This window comes from Neofelis nebulosa, chromosome 12 (assembly GCF_028018385.1).
Source record: "Neofelis nebulosa isolate mNeoNeb1 chromosome 12, mNeoNeb1.pri, whole genome shotgun sequence".
NCBI classification, from domain to species: Eukaryota; Metazoa; Chordata; class Mammalia; order Carnivora; family Felidae; genus Neofelis; species Neofelis nebulosa.
Window position 1 is genome coordinate 31,527,417 of NC_080793.1, and position 14,686 is coordinate 31,542,102.

General features: G+C 39.8%; 1 protein-coding gene across 5 annotated transcripts in view; it reads right to left on the reverse strand.

Moving 5' to 3' along the window:
- Positions 1-14,686, reverse strand: part of PLPPR1 (phospholipid phosphatase related 1) — a 327,119-nt gene that overhangs the window by 62,685 nt on the left and 249,748 nt on the right. The window contains exon 1 of one of the 5 annotated variants that reach the window (XM_058694748.1): positions 3,654-3,838. The exons of the other annotated variants lie outside the window; for them this stretch is intronic. The gene's annotated coding sequence lies outside the window, so the exon portion shown is untranslated. Of the gene's footprint in view, positions 1-3,653; positions 3,839-14,686 lie in introns of those variants that run through there. 5 annotated transcript variants of the gene reach the window in all.

A 14,686-nucleotide genomic window follows, 5' to 3' on the forward strand; every position in this document is an offset into this window, starting at 1 on the left:
ACTGAGGGTTGATGGGGGTGGGAGGGAGGGGAGGGTGGGGGATGGGTATTGAGGAGGGCACTTTTGGGATGAGCACTGGGTGTTGCATGGAAACCAATTTGACAATAAACTTCATATATTGAAAAAAAAATCCCCTTTGTGGCTTCACATAGAGCAATTGGTTTTCTGTTATATGAATTCAAACAGCCATGGCCAAAACCACCTACCCTGTTCTGAAAGGAATGGAGCCCCTGCTCTAAACCACAAATACTTTTGGATTCAGCTATCTCAATTCCTGACTTCGTTGTAGGAATGAGCATCATTGCATAAGCTATAAGAACAAGAAGTGGGCTATTTGAATGCCAGTCTTTAGACACTGCAACCAAAAGCGTTACTTTCCTCTTGGGGGGAAGGGGAAAAGGGTACAGATGTGAGAAGAGCCTTTGATGTGCCATCCATTTCAGTCAAAAACACAGAAGAAAATCTTTGGAAATATGACTGTCCAAGCATCCAGAAGAGTTAGCCCTACTCAGAGGAATGAAGATTTATGTCATTTCTGACAGTGGAGATGTATACAGCAGACTTGTTAAGTGAATAAGTATGTCCAAAGGAGTTTGAGTGGAAGTAGGGGAAGAAAATCTTATTAATCTGTGAAGATGAGACCTTCTCAATTTTTAAAGAGCCAATTGAAGAAACTACATTTACACTATAATTTCAAAAGGAAATGTAATTTTCTTGCCATCTTTAACATTTCTCTCATTAATAATCGAAACAGGTTTTCAGGAAAAGAGATATGGGCTTAATCAGCAGGCAGAGGCTCTGTATGAGCAAGACCGGGTCTCACAAGGGTACGCATGCACCCAGTATTTGAATCACCATCTCTGCAGCCTTTGCTTTCTCACTGGGCACTGACTTGGCCTGGGGGAGACTGGGTTGACTTTCTGCCTAGAGAATGGCTTTCTAATTTGTCCTAACAAATCACTTTGAGTCTTGTACTTCGTCTGAAGAAAAAAAAGAACTTTGTTCTTACTTCCTTCGGCCCAACCATACCATAATAACATCCACGTTAAAATCTGACCGTATAATGTTCCAAATAAAGGTAACTTATGTAGGGACTTCAATAATTGAATTCATTTAATCTAAGGAAAATAGGGTAGAATAGGGTTTTAGCCCAACAAAAGAAATTTGCCTCATCATTATGGATTCTTCTAGAGTAGGATTAAATCCTATGGGGTTTCATGGTACACTTGATCCTGTACTTTTCTTTATTTGGGGGTGGGGGCATGTAATATGTTTTTCATCATTAGGTCTACTTTGGTATAGGATACTAGGTGTAGATGTCATTATGAAGAACCTAGAAGTGGATGGACATTCCACACCAAAGTTCATGAAATTGCTCTAGAAGTTCTCCCTGACCACCTTTGCAGTGTGATGTGATGGCTCCCTGTGTAGACCTAACAGTTACGACACTGCATGGTCATCCTCAATTTTCCTGTGTCTTCCACCACCAAGCTATGAGACCCTAAAGGAAAGGGTTTTTCAAATTTGTAACCAAGCTTAGTACAGGTACATAACAAGTATTTAAAAGATATCAGTTGAATGAATGGACGAAATTCTACAATTGGTTTTACTCATAGCAACTTAACCATCTATTCAAGGAACATATCACCTGAAATTGTTTGGGATGGCTTATCAGTATATTGGTTAAAACTAAAGTTTTTGACATAAAACAGCATGCTGTGCACAGCGATCTCTGGTATGGACGATGTTAATAAGAGCTTTAGAAAGAGAGAGAAGGAGGGGGATCTGTGGTCATATAAAGTTGTAATTATTTTGCTCTAAAAAAATATAACATATTTTGATGGACCTATTGTTTCCATCATTTTAAGAGGATAGCAGAGATACAATAAGTTGCTATTTAAATATTGAAATCATGCTGTAATCTGTAACCTCTTAAATAAAATCACATGGCTTCTTTTTAAATAAAAGAAATTGAGAGTTCCTGTTTATTAAATTACGGATCTACTTGGGAAAAAAAAGGCACTGGAAAATGATGTTATGACTCTAAATTAGAATGGAAACATAAAACTAACACTGAATTTTCTGTATACCATGTAGAACAAATAAAGGTAAATTAAAGGTGCCAATCAAAAAAAAAAAAACCTAAGGAAAGAAGAGCTTCCTATGTTTGCTTTTTCAAATAATTAAAAAAAATTTTATTAACATTTATTTATTTTTAAAAGACAGAGAGAGACAGAGCATGAGCAGGGGAGGGGCAGAGAGAGAGAGGGAGACACAGAATCTGAAGCAGGCTGCAGGCTCTGAGCAAGTGGTCAGCACAGAGCCTGATGCGGGGCTTGAACCCACAAATTGTGAGATCATGACCCAAGCTGAAGTCAGATGCTCAACCGACTGAGCCACCCAGGCACTCCTGCTTTTCAAATAATTTTAAACCAAAGTACTTAGATACCATGTTAATTTCCCTACCAGAAAGGAACATGATTCTTCTTTCTCCATATGCATTGCTAAATTACTTGGGAATTAGGCAAATGAGAAGAAAAGGAAAAACATTCTTTTAAATCAACCAGTTTGTTTTTCTTTCTAATTAAAACAGGTAAATCTTAACATTGCAAAAGATGTAGATGTTCTCATTTTCCTTTAAAATCCTACTGGGTAGGGATTTTCCTTGTTTCCCTTAAAATTAGTGAATAAATTACCTCTAAGACAGTGCCTCTTCCAAAGACGTTAGAAGACCCTGCATAAATGAACACAGACTTGAACCTTCACTCAAACTCCTGCTGGTTGTCAGATCACAGGTGCTCAGGCCCGCACCTGCTTCACTCTGGCTGCATCTAAATGAAGCCACTTATCCTAGTGAAAGCAATCAGGTGAGCATCTAGGTTCATCTAGCTTACCAGATGTTTCCCATCATGGAGAAATGTTCTGCATTGATGGAAACGTTCTATATCTGTACTCTCAATATGTTAAGCCACGTAGTGATATGTGGCTATCAAGCCCTTGAGATATGCCTACTGCAACTGAAGAATGGAATTTAAAATTTTATATCATTTTAATTTATTTAAATTTAAATACCTACATATGGCCAGTGGCTATACATTGGATGGTGTATCATGGCTTTGCATTAGCAAGGTGTTACCGTTAACCATAAATTTGAACCTTTTAAAAAATTATAAAATGTTCTAATATATAATTACATAAGTTGAAAAATATATCATCAGTTTTGCGCTCTAGAGATTAATCATTGTTAACATATAATGTGTATTTATTCTTCTAGACTTTTTCTTTCTCTCCAGGCATATAAACATACACACTCATAGGCAGATTCAAAAAAATGTATGAAGTAGAATCATACTATATGTGCTGTCCCACAGCTTGTATTTTTCTTAACATGTTTTGGCCACCTTTCTATGTTGGTATACAGAGCTCTTTATAGTTACACAAGCCAGTATATTCCCTTCTTTGCTAAGCCAGTCTCATTTTTGTCATTTGTAATCAAGGAGTTCTGATTAACACAGAACTGTGTCCAGGGTCCAAATTCACCTTTTGGGTTAGCATGTTGGGGCCCTATCTGAGAAGAAAAGAAGCAGGTGCAAACCAAATGAGGAGAGTTTGCATGACAGGCAGAGGAGCTTAACATTTTACCATATACTCACAAAGGAAATGACTGAAGGGTTTTGAGCAGGCAAGTGGCACCATCAAACCTGTCATTGAAGACAGTCACCTTGGTAGTGATCTGTCTTAGATGGGAGCACAGATCCTTGACAGAGACCTCAGTGGTACAAAGGTTTGTTTACACTTCAGTTACCAGGTACAGAACACCACCAATACTGCTGTTCTATCAGATTTCTACAGCAAGCTCACAAAATCCTGTTCGGCTCTTTTACAACACAGTAGAAGTAAAATATTGTGTGTATGGTAAGTTTAGTTTTCAACCACTATTGTAAAGATATAAAGTAATTCATTCATTAAACTTTTATTGATAAACTGCTATATGTCAGGCATTAAGGAAATAACAGTGCACAAAATGAAGTTCTGTCCACATGGGGGAGGCTATAAAAGGAGTAGATTTGGGGGCTGAGGAAAATAAGAAGTTTAATTTTGAACATATAAATTTTGAGACGCTTATTAACCATCTAAGTGAAATGTCAAGGAGGCAGTCAGATGAATGAGTTTGGAGATACATTTTGGGCATTATCAGAGTATGTGATTTCCTAGTGAGTGAGCATATATAAAGAAAGAGGAGTCAGGAGATAAGAGGAATGTGCAAAAGAGACCACATAATGTGGTGACAAGAATAGAGCTGGAAAGAAAGTGACAGCGAGCCAAGAACTAGAATCTCCAAAGAATGGGGGACAAGTAGCCCAGGACTCTGTGTAACTGCAACAAGGAAGCAGAGTGAGTGGTACTGATGGACAGCATGGTTTTTAAGGTGAGTAGGACAACAGTCTAGAAGAGGCACCGAGGAACAAGGATAACACCTACCCTGTCTCGAACTCCAGTAGCACAAGGGGTGTGGGAGACAAAGCATGGCTACTGGGAGGGCTCTAGAGAAGTCATATAATTAAGAAAGCCAAGTTTATAGTAAAAAGAGGAAGGCACTGTTCAGACAAGGTTGCGAAGATAAGGAACTTTACTGATAAACACTTGTGAGTTTTAGAGCTCATAGGGCAGCAGTTTAGGGGTCAAGGAAGGTGGGAGATAGGATCAGTTAGGGTTGTATGGAGCTGGGTGGACATGAGAGACCACAGGGTGAGAGGTGACCAGAGTCCTTGTTTTTGAATGGTGTTACTATAGACAGGACAAAGAGCATGACAGAAGTAGCACCAATGTTCTGGGAGGCAGGTTAGTGGACCTGGACCGAGGAGGGAGGAGGACCCAGAGCTCCTCTATGTTGTGCATTAGCAAAATAGAAAGACTTTGGTGCTAATGCAGGAATGTGACATTTAAAAAATGTTCTTATGGTGAGAAATGTTTCCTAAGCCGTGGCAATTTAGCACTACATATCCCTAGGCAGCATGGGTTCCACCCTAATTACAACAAATATGTGTTGAATATCTAGTATTATTCTAGGCATGGAAAAGGATGGAGAGAAAGAAAAGCAGTCATCTCTAGGAAACATGAAGTCTTCCCCCAGTCTTAGGCTAAGTTGGTCCCAAATGTATTTCATTAAGAAGATGTCATTATATTCCTCCTCCCAACAATCCTAAGACCACTTTTCATTTTGAGTGTTGGCCTGGGGGCAGCTTTCTTCACCTTGTCTTTGGAAGGAATGTCCAGCTATGTGGTCAACCACATAACCTCAGAGCTTGGAGTTATTTGAACAGTTTCATTTAGAGAAGACACTGAACAGATACAGCATTTTTGTTCTTATGTTCTCTCTAAATTGAACTAAGATAAGAACAGGCATTAAGCTGCTTAGAGATTTGAATTAGAGGAACAATTATTCTAATACACACGGTAGCAGAAAGGCTCTCAGAGCCCATAATCTCCTGAGTCTTATGAAAAAATGTCACTCGCTGGATATCCATGCTTGATTGGAGGTTCTGCAAAGTAATCTAAGCCTCCTTTTCTCAATTTTATCCTTTTGGATTGATTTTTGTTTCTTTGAAAACAATTGTTCCATTTTGAAACTTTCTGAACACAGCACAATGCATAATCTGTATCATTTAGCACTCTAAATACTCTGCCATTATACTAGGGTTCTTATGACTGAGCATGTCTTGTCAATGGAAATTTATTCAATGAAATGTGAAATTACTTTAGAAGACACATTTAGAGCATTTAAGCCAGGCATGTTGAGCTGAAAAGATTTAGGAAGTAAGTTATATTCTAAATAGCTAATAATTGTTCATCACAGGGTACCTTTTCATTCTTTACTGATGCTTCTGCCTTTCGACCTCTCACAATGGCCACTAGAGGATAGGGAATCGACTATGGGAAAGATCATTTCAATGGTGTCTTCACATTTACGTGACATCTTAATGTCACAACTATCTAACTAGAGTGTGCAGACGGGGTGCTGGTCCAAGCCCCATCAACTGACACTTTACCTCACATCATTACTCTCTTAGAGTCTCTAGAAGTAGATACTGAAAGCTGTTAGTATTGCTGTTTTAGCCACCCAGGCTGAGCCCTATTCCTTCCTCGGCAGAGGCTCCTTTGTTTCCTAGGAAAGAGGGGAGTAACTCTATTCCCTGGGAATCAGGAAAAATATTTTTAACTGAATACATTGAAGAGAAGGTTATATTGACCCGACATGTTCAGAGACTGAGAGGTATGAGAGACAGATAGCAATAATCAGGCCACTGTAATTCCTAAAGATATTCCAAAGAGCACCCTGGGTCCGGAAAACACATCGTTCCACCAGGGAGACCGTGACAACTCAGTGCACCAGACTGAGAGCCTGGTATGTGGTTGGTGCTTCATGCGTGCTTGCTCAGTGAATGGATGAAAGAGTAGAACTATAAGATCTAGACACCAGCTCAATGGCACTAATGCACAGACCACTGCACCTCCAGCCCATGTTCTCTCAAGTGCCTCAAGACAACCATACAACAAGGGATACTCTGTAAATTACCCCATAGTAAATCTAAACCCCATTAGAAACTGAAAACACTTTCCTCATAAATATCTCTTTGGTTTCACTTTCTTTCCTTATAGCTATAAAACTCCTCTTCTGAGACATTACAGGTGAAGGAGGAGTTGATGTAAGTAGGTAGTTAGGTTATCTAGATGCCTGAAAGGAAAGGAGATCAAATATTAGAGTTGCCTTTGGGTTGCTTCTTCCCCATGCTTTTCTCTCTCTTGTTAAAGTATATCTAAGAAAGGAAAGGTTGAGTTTGGTTGGACATGAACTCTAGAACTCATGAAAGCAGAATTTAAAAGATCCCAAGATTGAGCAGACGTGGGTCTAAGGCATGAAAACCTAAAAAAGAAATCTGTCTGGGCGGTTAAGTTTCTCAAAAATGAAGTTTTAACAAGAAAGAGGAGGAAAAACACCTTGAAAGAAACTCTTTGGGCTGTATGGGGAGCTCTCTGATGGGACCAAATTTGGCAACCAGATACATAAAGGTGAAAGGGAAGAAAGCTGAGATCACCATAAAACAGTGAATCTCTTTTATAGTGTGTTCACATGTCTAAACTCCAAAGTAAACTGGCTAACAAAAATTCTGCAATTAAATTTGATGCAGCAAGATAGAATAATAATGTGATTTTGATGGAAGATACCGAGAAAGCAGAATTCTTCATTTATTTGCTGTATATCTTCTCTGTCTAGAGAAAAGATCCTTAGATTTATAAAGTTTGAATGGCATTTGTCCCAAATGTAAGCAGTGATTGAAGAAAGAACAGAGTTGCTTTAAATGAGTTTAAATATGCTTTATAAGAGAAATCACATCCAGGATACCGAAAACTTGCAAATGAGAGTTTTAAGAAACTATTGAGAAGAGAAGGAGGAAGGTTGGAATTGGACAAATATATTTACCATTACTGATGATGACAACTGAATTTTAGGTTTATTCTGGGCTTGATTGTAGAATGGATGTTAGAGAGCAACCTCCTTGCTCTTAGGAGAAGAAGCATTGATCTCTGAGCCAGGATGGGTTCGCTAAGCATGAATCAAGTCATCTCAGACCGATCTTATTTCATTTTTTAATGGAGGACGAGATTAGCATAGCAGGGAAATGGGTTATTTGTGGTCTATTTAGACTGCATCCAGGAATCTGGCACAAGGTGACCTTGAGAACCTGGTGGACAAATAGAAATGTAGACTGGATGACAGGTATACTGAATATTGGATGAACTCAAAGTGAGTTTACTAATGTATCAGTAGAAATACTAATAGAGAAATCTAGGTGTGCATTTTTCAGTCTCATGACAATGAATTAGAAGTCAGCTCTATCAAATCTCTGAATGATGTGAACTTTGAAGGGATAGCATATATACTGAAAGACAAAATCAGAATCCAGAAAATTCTCAACAGTCTGGAATGAAAGACTGAATTCAACTTAAAGAAATTTCATAGAGATAACAGAAGCCCCGACACTTGGGTCTAAAATATTCTACTGCTCAAATATTGGCTGATAGTGACCCGAGGGACATAAATGTGAAGGAACAGGATTTAGGGGAAAAGCCTGTTCACTCTCAGATGTTAACTAATTTGTCTTTCTTGGAAATGCTGCTCTCCATTATTTTTCCTCTTTCTGAATCTCGAACCTCTCCATTTTCACTATGTCTGGGCACATCTAAACATTTAAAATAAACAAAATAAAATAAAGCACAAAACCACAAAACACAAATTAACCCTCCCACCCTGGGTTTTATTACTGCCTTGAACGCACCCTTTTTTACTTTTCTGCACTGCAAAGGTGCTCAGGGGTAGCTACATTGGTTCCCTCCACTCTCCTCAAATTGGTCTCATTAAGTCATCAGTGACCTCCTAATTGAAAAATGTATTAAATATTTTTCAGTCCTAAGCTTCTGTGATGTCTCTGCAGCATTTGATATTCCTGGTCACTTTTTTATTCTTGAATTTTTCTCTTCCCTTGGCTTCCTTTCTGTTGCAGTTACTTTCCTAGTCTCAGAATTCCATCACATACACAATCCATTCTACCATTAGTCTAGGCTTTCTTCTCACCATCTGTGGTGGGGGATCTCACATCCTCCCAGGGTTTCAACTGTCTGGTGTACGTTGAAATCTTTATTTCTTACATGAACCTTTTTCTTGAGCTCTAGACTTTACTTTTTACTGAACTTCTCCAATGGCTTCAATTACCACCTATACTTTGACTATTCACAGGTATATAATTGTAGCCTAGACCTCTCCACTGAACTCCAGACCCTTATTTCTAAATCCATATGCAACACCTTCCTCTAGATGTTTCTTAGGCATCTCATACTCATGATTTTTGATCTTAATTATCACCCACCCTTCCTTTTCTGAAGATTATGACCCAACCACCACACTGTTATTTAAGCCAGAAAATGAAGGATTGTTCCTGGTTCTTCCTGCTACTTTCTATTTCACATTCAGGCAGACTCCAAGTCATACCTCAACTAAAGCACTTTTCCTAAAATACAAATCTATTGATTTCCTTTTTCAAGGGGATAAAAAATCCCAACACCCTAGCATGCCACCCAAGATCCTGACGACCTGGAGATGAGTCTTCCCTAGCTTTCCAGTCTCATCTCATAGCTCTTCCCTAGAAGTATCCAATGGGCTAATTGTACATTTCTTCCTTTTTTTAAAATGTTTTATTTATTTTTGAGAGAGAGAGAGAGACAGAGCATGAGTAGGGGAGGGGCAGAGAGAGAGAGGGAGACAGAATCTGAAGCAGGCTCCAGGCTCTGAGCTGTCAGCACAGAGCCTGAAGTGGGGCTCGAACCCACGAACCGTGAGATCATGACCTGAGCCAAAGTTGGGCTCTCAACTGACTGAGACACCCAGGTGTCCCTGGACTAATCATATATTTCTACTAAAAGTAAGGTTACCTACATTTGGCTTGCTATATATATCTCCTTGTGCCTATTCCTATGTTTTCCCTTTTGCTTCAGTTGTTCTTTCTCCCATTACTATGCCTGATAAATTTCTTTAAGGCTTAATTCCTTATTTTCTCTACTATGCAGCATTTGAAACTTTCTCTTTTGTATTCACATTTTTTCCCTATTCATTTTCCTATTGTAGTGCATAACACAGAGCAGTAATTACTTGTTTTGCATGACAATCTTTACCACTAAACTGTGAGCTCCACGAGGAAGTGACTAAGTTCTATTAAGTTTTGTAGCCCCAGCACTTAGCATAGTTCCTGGTACACAGTGAACACTCAATTCATGTTTATGCAATAAATTGACTCAATGTGCATGAATACTGCAGTGTCACTTACATAAAAGTTTGCTCTCCCCCTGGATCAATAGTTCTGCTTTTCTCTGGGCTGATCAGTCCATATTGAGAATATCCTGTTCTGATGTGATGCTGCACTTAAATTGAGGCAGATATAAACTAAAAAACATGGGGGTGCCTGGGTAGCTCTGTCGGTCAAGTGACTGACTCTTGGTTTCGGCTCAGGTCATGATCTTGAGGTTCATGAATTCAAGCCACGTGTTGGGCTCCACATTTACAGTAAGGAGCCTGCTTGGGATTCTCTCCCTCTCCCTCTCTCTTGCTCCTCCCCTGCTTGTGGTCTCTCTTGCTCAAAATACATAAATAAACTTAAAAAACAACATTAAAGAAGAGCAATAAGGAATATGACACCATGTGGAAGGAAAAATGATTGAATGGGAAATATTTGTGTAAGGTGTCATTAATTGAAGAGAAAAGTAACTCCCTATTGTAATAGTAAGGGCCTGAGAACAAGCCACACCTTTTCTAACAAAACACAACTATGGCAGATCAAGCACAGTAACAGATTATTTGCTGCTTCTCTCATTGAGAGGTGGAGTCGAATTCGCCTCCCTTTGAAGGTGGTTTCTGTGACCAAATGGTATGGAATGAAAGGGATACTGCAGAACTTCTAAAACTAGGTCAGAGGAACCCTTGAAGCTCCACTTTGGTCTTTGAGAACGTTTAATCTTGGGGTGCTCCTGCTGTAAATTCAGTCGGCGTGCTGCGAGAGGCCCAAGGCATAGGTGCTCTATTAGTGCCAGTGCAACTCCTGACGGACAGCCAGCTTCACCTGCCATCAATTAGTGAACTGTTGTGAATGCCCAACACAGAACCTTCAGATAAATGCAGCCTCTGCCAACATCAAACTGCAGCCCACATAAAAAACCCAAGCCAAGACCAGAGAGCCAGACCCTTTTCTAATTTCTGATCCACAAATTTAAGTACAAAGTAAAACTTCCCTTTCTTTCTTTCTTTCTTTCTTTCTTTCTTTCTTTCTTTCTTTCTTTCTTTCTTTCTCTCTCTCTCTCTCTCTCTCTCTCTCTTCCTTCCTTCCTTCCTTCCTTCCTTCCTTTCTTTCTTTCTTTCTTTCTTTCTTTCTTTCTTTCTTTCTTTCTTTCTTTCTTTCTTTCTTTCTTTCTTTCTTTCTTTCTTAGAAACAGGCTCTTTTTTTTTTTAATGATTATTTTTGAAAGAGCTAGAGAGACAGAGTGCCAGCAGGAGAAGGGCAGAGTGAGAGGGAGACACAGAATCCAAAGCAGGCTCCAGGCTCTGAGCTGTCAGCACAGAGCCCAATGCGGCACTAGAACTCACGAACTGTGAGATTGTGACCTGAGCCGAAGTAGGCCGCTTAACCGCTTAAATGCCACCCAGGCGCCCCAAGTAAAATTTCTTTTCACCATTAAATTTGGAGTTTTAAATGATTAAAATGGCACGGTTGGTTACACAGCACTGGAGTCCTAAAGCAACAACTACACGTGTTGATTGATTGAAGAGTGACTTGGTGACAATAAACTGTTGTGGAAAAAACGGATGTCCTACTCAGATCTCCCCCTTCAAGAAAGGACTTGCTGCCCAGCTGCAAGGAACACAGCTAGCTGGCGGCCTCCAGCTGTTCCTGCCTTGAATTCTGAGCTGTGGTCTTGCTCTTTACAGGGCAGGCACCAGCCAATGACTAAACAAGGCAGTGCTAGCCACGCCCATGCCAAAGTTTTTCTTGGAGTGTCCCCAGTCGACAGCTGAACAAGTGGTACTAAGGCCTAGCCATCTTTGTCCAACTGGGGACTCTAAATGAGCAAACTCTGCTCCAGAGCTCTGCACTGGGCCAGCAGAGATCTCCTCTGGTCTGTGTCATGGACTGATACCCCCCACCTGCCCAATACTGCCCCTGTCTCTTCACAGGTGTTAACTCCCCAGTGAGCCTTGTGCACTCCTATTCCGTTTCAGTGTCTGCTTCCTTGAAAATACAACATATAAAACCAACCGGCATTATCTTAAGAGAATTATAATAGCAAAGAGCAACTCTTAAGACTTGGTGGCCGAACAAGCCCAGCGATACAAATGTGGCTGCTGGGTTTTGGCTTTGGGTCTTCGATTGCCTTACTATTGTTTAAGTAAAACATGGCAGTGACCTTGGTTATTGGCTACCTAGACAGCAAGATTGAGACTGCAAATATAAGGAGGGGAGGAGTGGGTTACACAGCGAACATCGGAGTCTTGATTTCGTATCTGTCTGAAGACAAGCGGCAGAACTCAATGGAATGATAAACATCTCATAAAAGACCCAACTGGTCTTGTGAGACATTTGCTGATTAAAAAACCTCAGTCCAGGTTCACTAATTTCTCAACCCTGTCAGAAATCCTCACCTGATGCTCTTTGCCTAAGAATATGTGAGCTAATGATTTTCAGGCATTTATGAAGAAGCCCTGAGATTGGATCTTCCTTGCAACAGTCAAATCATAGTGTGACAGAAACTGAATTTATCTTCTGTTCCTTTACTAAGTTCAAAGATGGCCAGTTTTATTTTATTTTATTTTATTTTTATTTTTATTTTAATTAAATGTTTATTTTTGAGAGAGACAGAGTGTGAGTAGGGGAGGGGCAGAGGGAGAGGGAGAGAGAGAATCCTAGACAGGCTGTGTACCATCAGCACAAAGCCCCATGCGGGGCTCCATCTCATGAACTATGAGATCATGACCTGACCCAAAGTCAAGAGTCAGATGCTTAACTGATTGACACACCCAGGCACCCCAAGATGGCCATTTTTAAAGTATATGTGTGGTAACCACGAAAAGTGTGTGTGTGTGTGTGTGTGTGTGTGTGTGTGTGTGTAAGAGGAGAGACAGAGAGAGAGAGAGATTAACAATTAGTACATCATTTGAAAATAGGAATTTTATATCCTACTGGCATTCTGTCCTAAGTCTTTGTACCTTGGCCTCACATTTATAGAACTTTGCCTCTTCTCTGAAAGTTGATATTACCCTTTCTGGGGAAGAGAAGAATGCCAGGAGAAGGGTATGATCTTTCTGTCCAAATATTTGAAGGATTAATAGGAAATAGATTTGTTATAGCAAAACGTTGTTATAGCAGCCAAATGGTAGAAACTGGCCTAATATTTGGAAGCGCAACAGAAAATATTTTGCATGAACTTTTTGTCAGAACCGTTCAAAGGTGCCGTGGGTTGCTTTGATAGGTGCCGTGTTCTCTGTGTTGGGGGAAACCAAGCAATTACTTGACAGACATGACACGAGATGGGATTCAAGAAAATCTGGAGCATTAAGGTTTTAAAGACTCTTTATGCCAGAAATTCTATAAATACTGAAGAAACAGAAAGACAAATATAAAGGCATTTTGAGGGACTTTCCCCATTAAATACAAATATAAAATAACACTAGCATAATCAAATGTTAGTTCTGGTTCTCATTTTGTCAGGTATAAAGCTCTGCGGATACCTTTAAAATTGTTTTTCTAATAAAGCCAGTCAAGCATGAAATAACTTCTAGCTGCTTTAGCAAAGACTAATAGAGGAAATTACCCTAATGAGAGGCTAATCAAGCAGACTAAGATGATCCTAGAAGCACATGTCCTTTTCAGACAAGGCTGGTGGGTCCTGTGCTTGTTGCTAAGAGAGGTGCTGATGTTCCTGTTTTTCTAAAGAAAGGTTTGGGCAAACTTATCAGTAGGGGGCATTGGTGTTCTGTCAGCAGGAGAACTTGACTCGGAGAATAAGTGCACTTGGCGATTCCGAGCACTTTACAATGATCAACAAATCAAAGCAGATAGGAAAGTACTTTCCTTAGAAAAATCCACATAGAAATGTCATCTGTTCTAAATGAAACTTAAGGAAATAGAAGTACAGCATGTACATATTTGGTTTTGCCGAGACAAATGAAAGATGCTGGAGGCCTTAAAATCTTTCTTGAGAGAGGAGAAAAAGATCACAGCAGCTGCAGATTCAGCATTCTCCAAGTGCTAGGAAATGAGAGGGGAGCTGAGTGTGCATCACGGGGGGACTGGTGCCACTGATGCTGCCGGCTCCCGTGTCACTGTAATGAGAGTGAAACCAAACAGTTCTCTCTGTGTTAGACACTTCCCTAATACAACAAATACTGGTCTGTTTTTCTCTCTTCCCTTCTGCTGGTACGAGCAAAGGCACACAATCATGAAAGGAATTGGGGAAGAAAGGGAAAATACATAGATTTGGAATGCACAGTATAGGAGATAAAGAGCTGTGCTCTGTCACTTGGGAACACATATAAGCCCGCCATTAGTCACGGAGAGAGAGATTATTAAACGCCAATAAAAACTAATGCAACATTTCCACATCCACCATGATATAAATGCTAGGTGGCAGATAGAATTACTTATGAATTATTACATCTTATAGAAAATTTTGATATCCCAGCTTTTTTACCCTCTATCCTCAAAAATGATTTTAGAGGTCTATCTTACAAGTTATAATTCTGGGACTTACAGTTTGAGACCTTAAGGAACAACACAAAGGAAGGATACATCAACACACACATACGCACACATATTGATAGGCTTCTCTGATTTGATTCAAGTTTATTTGATGCATTAAGAAGCCTGCCTGATTCCCACCTCTTCTTAAGGCTCATCCAGAATTTTACCTTCATTCACTTAACACACACTGATGAAATCCCTCTTAGGTGAGTGTCAAGCATGGGTTAGGTACCACTCTATCAAACCTGCCTTGACCTCTGAGGCCATACTTAACTCTTGGAACAGGAGTTTCTTTAAAAAAAATTTTTTTAAGTTTATTTACTTATTTTGCACGCACACATGAC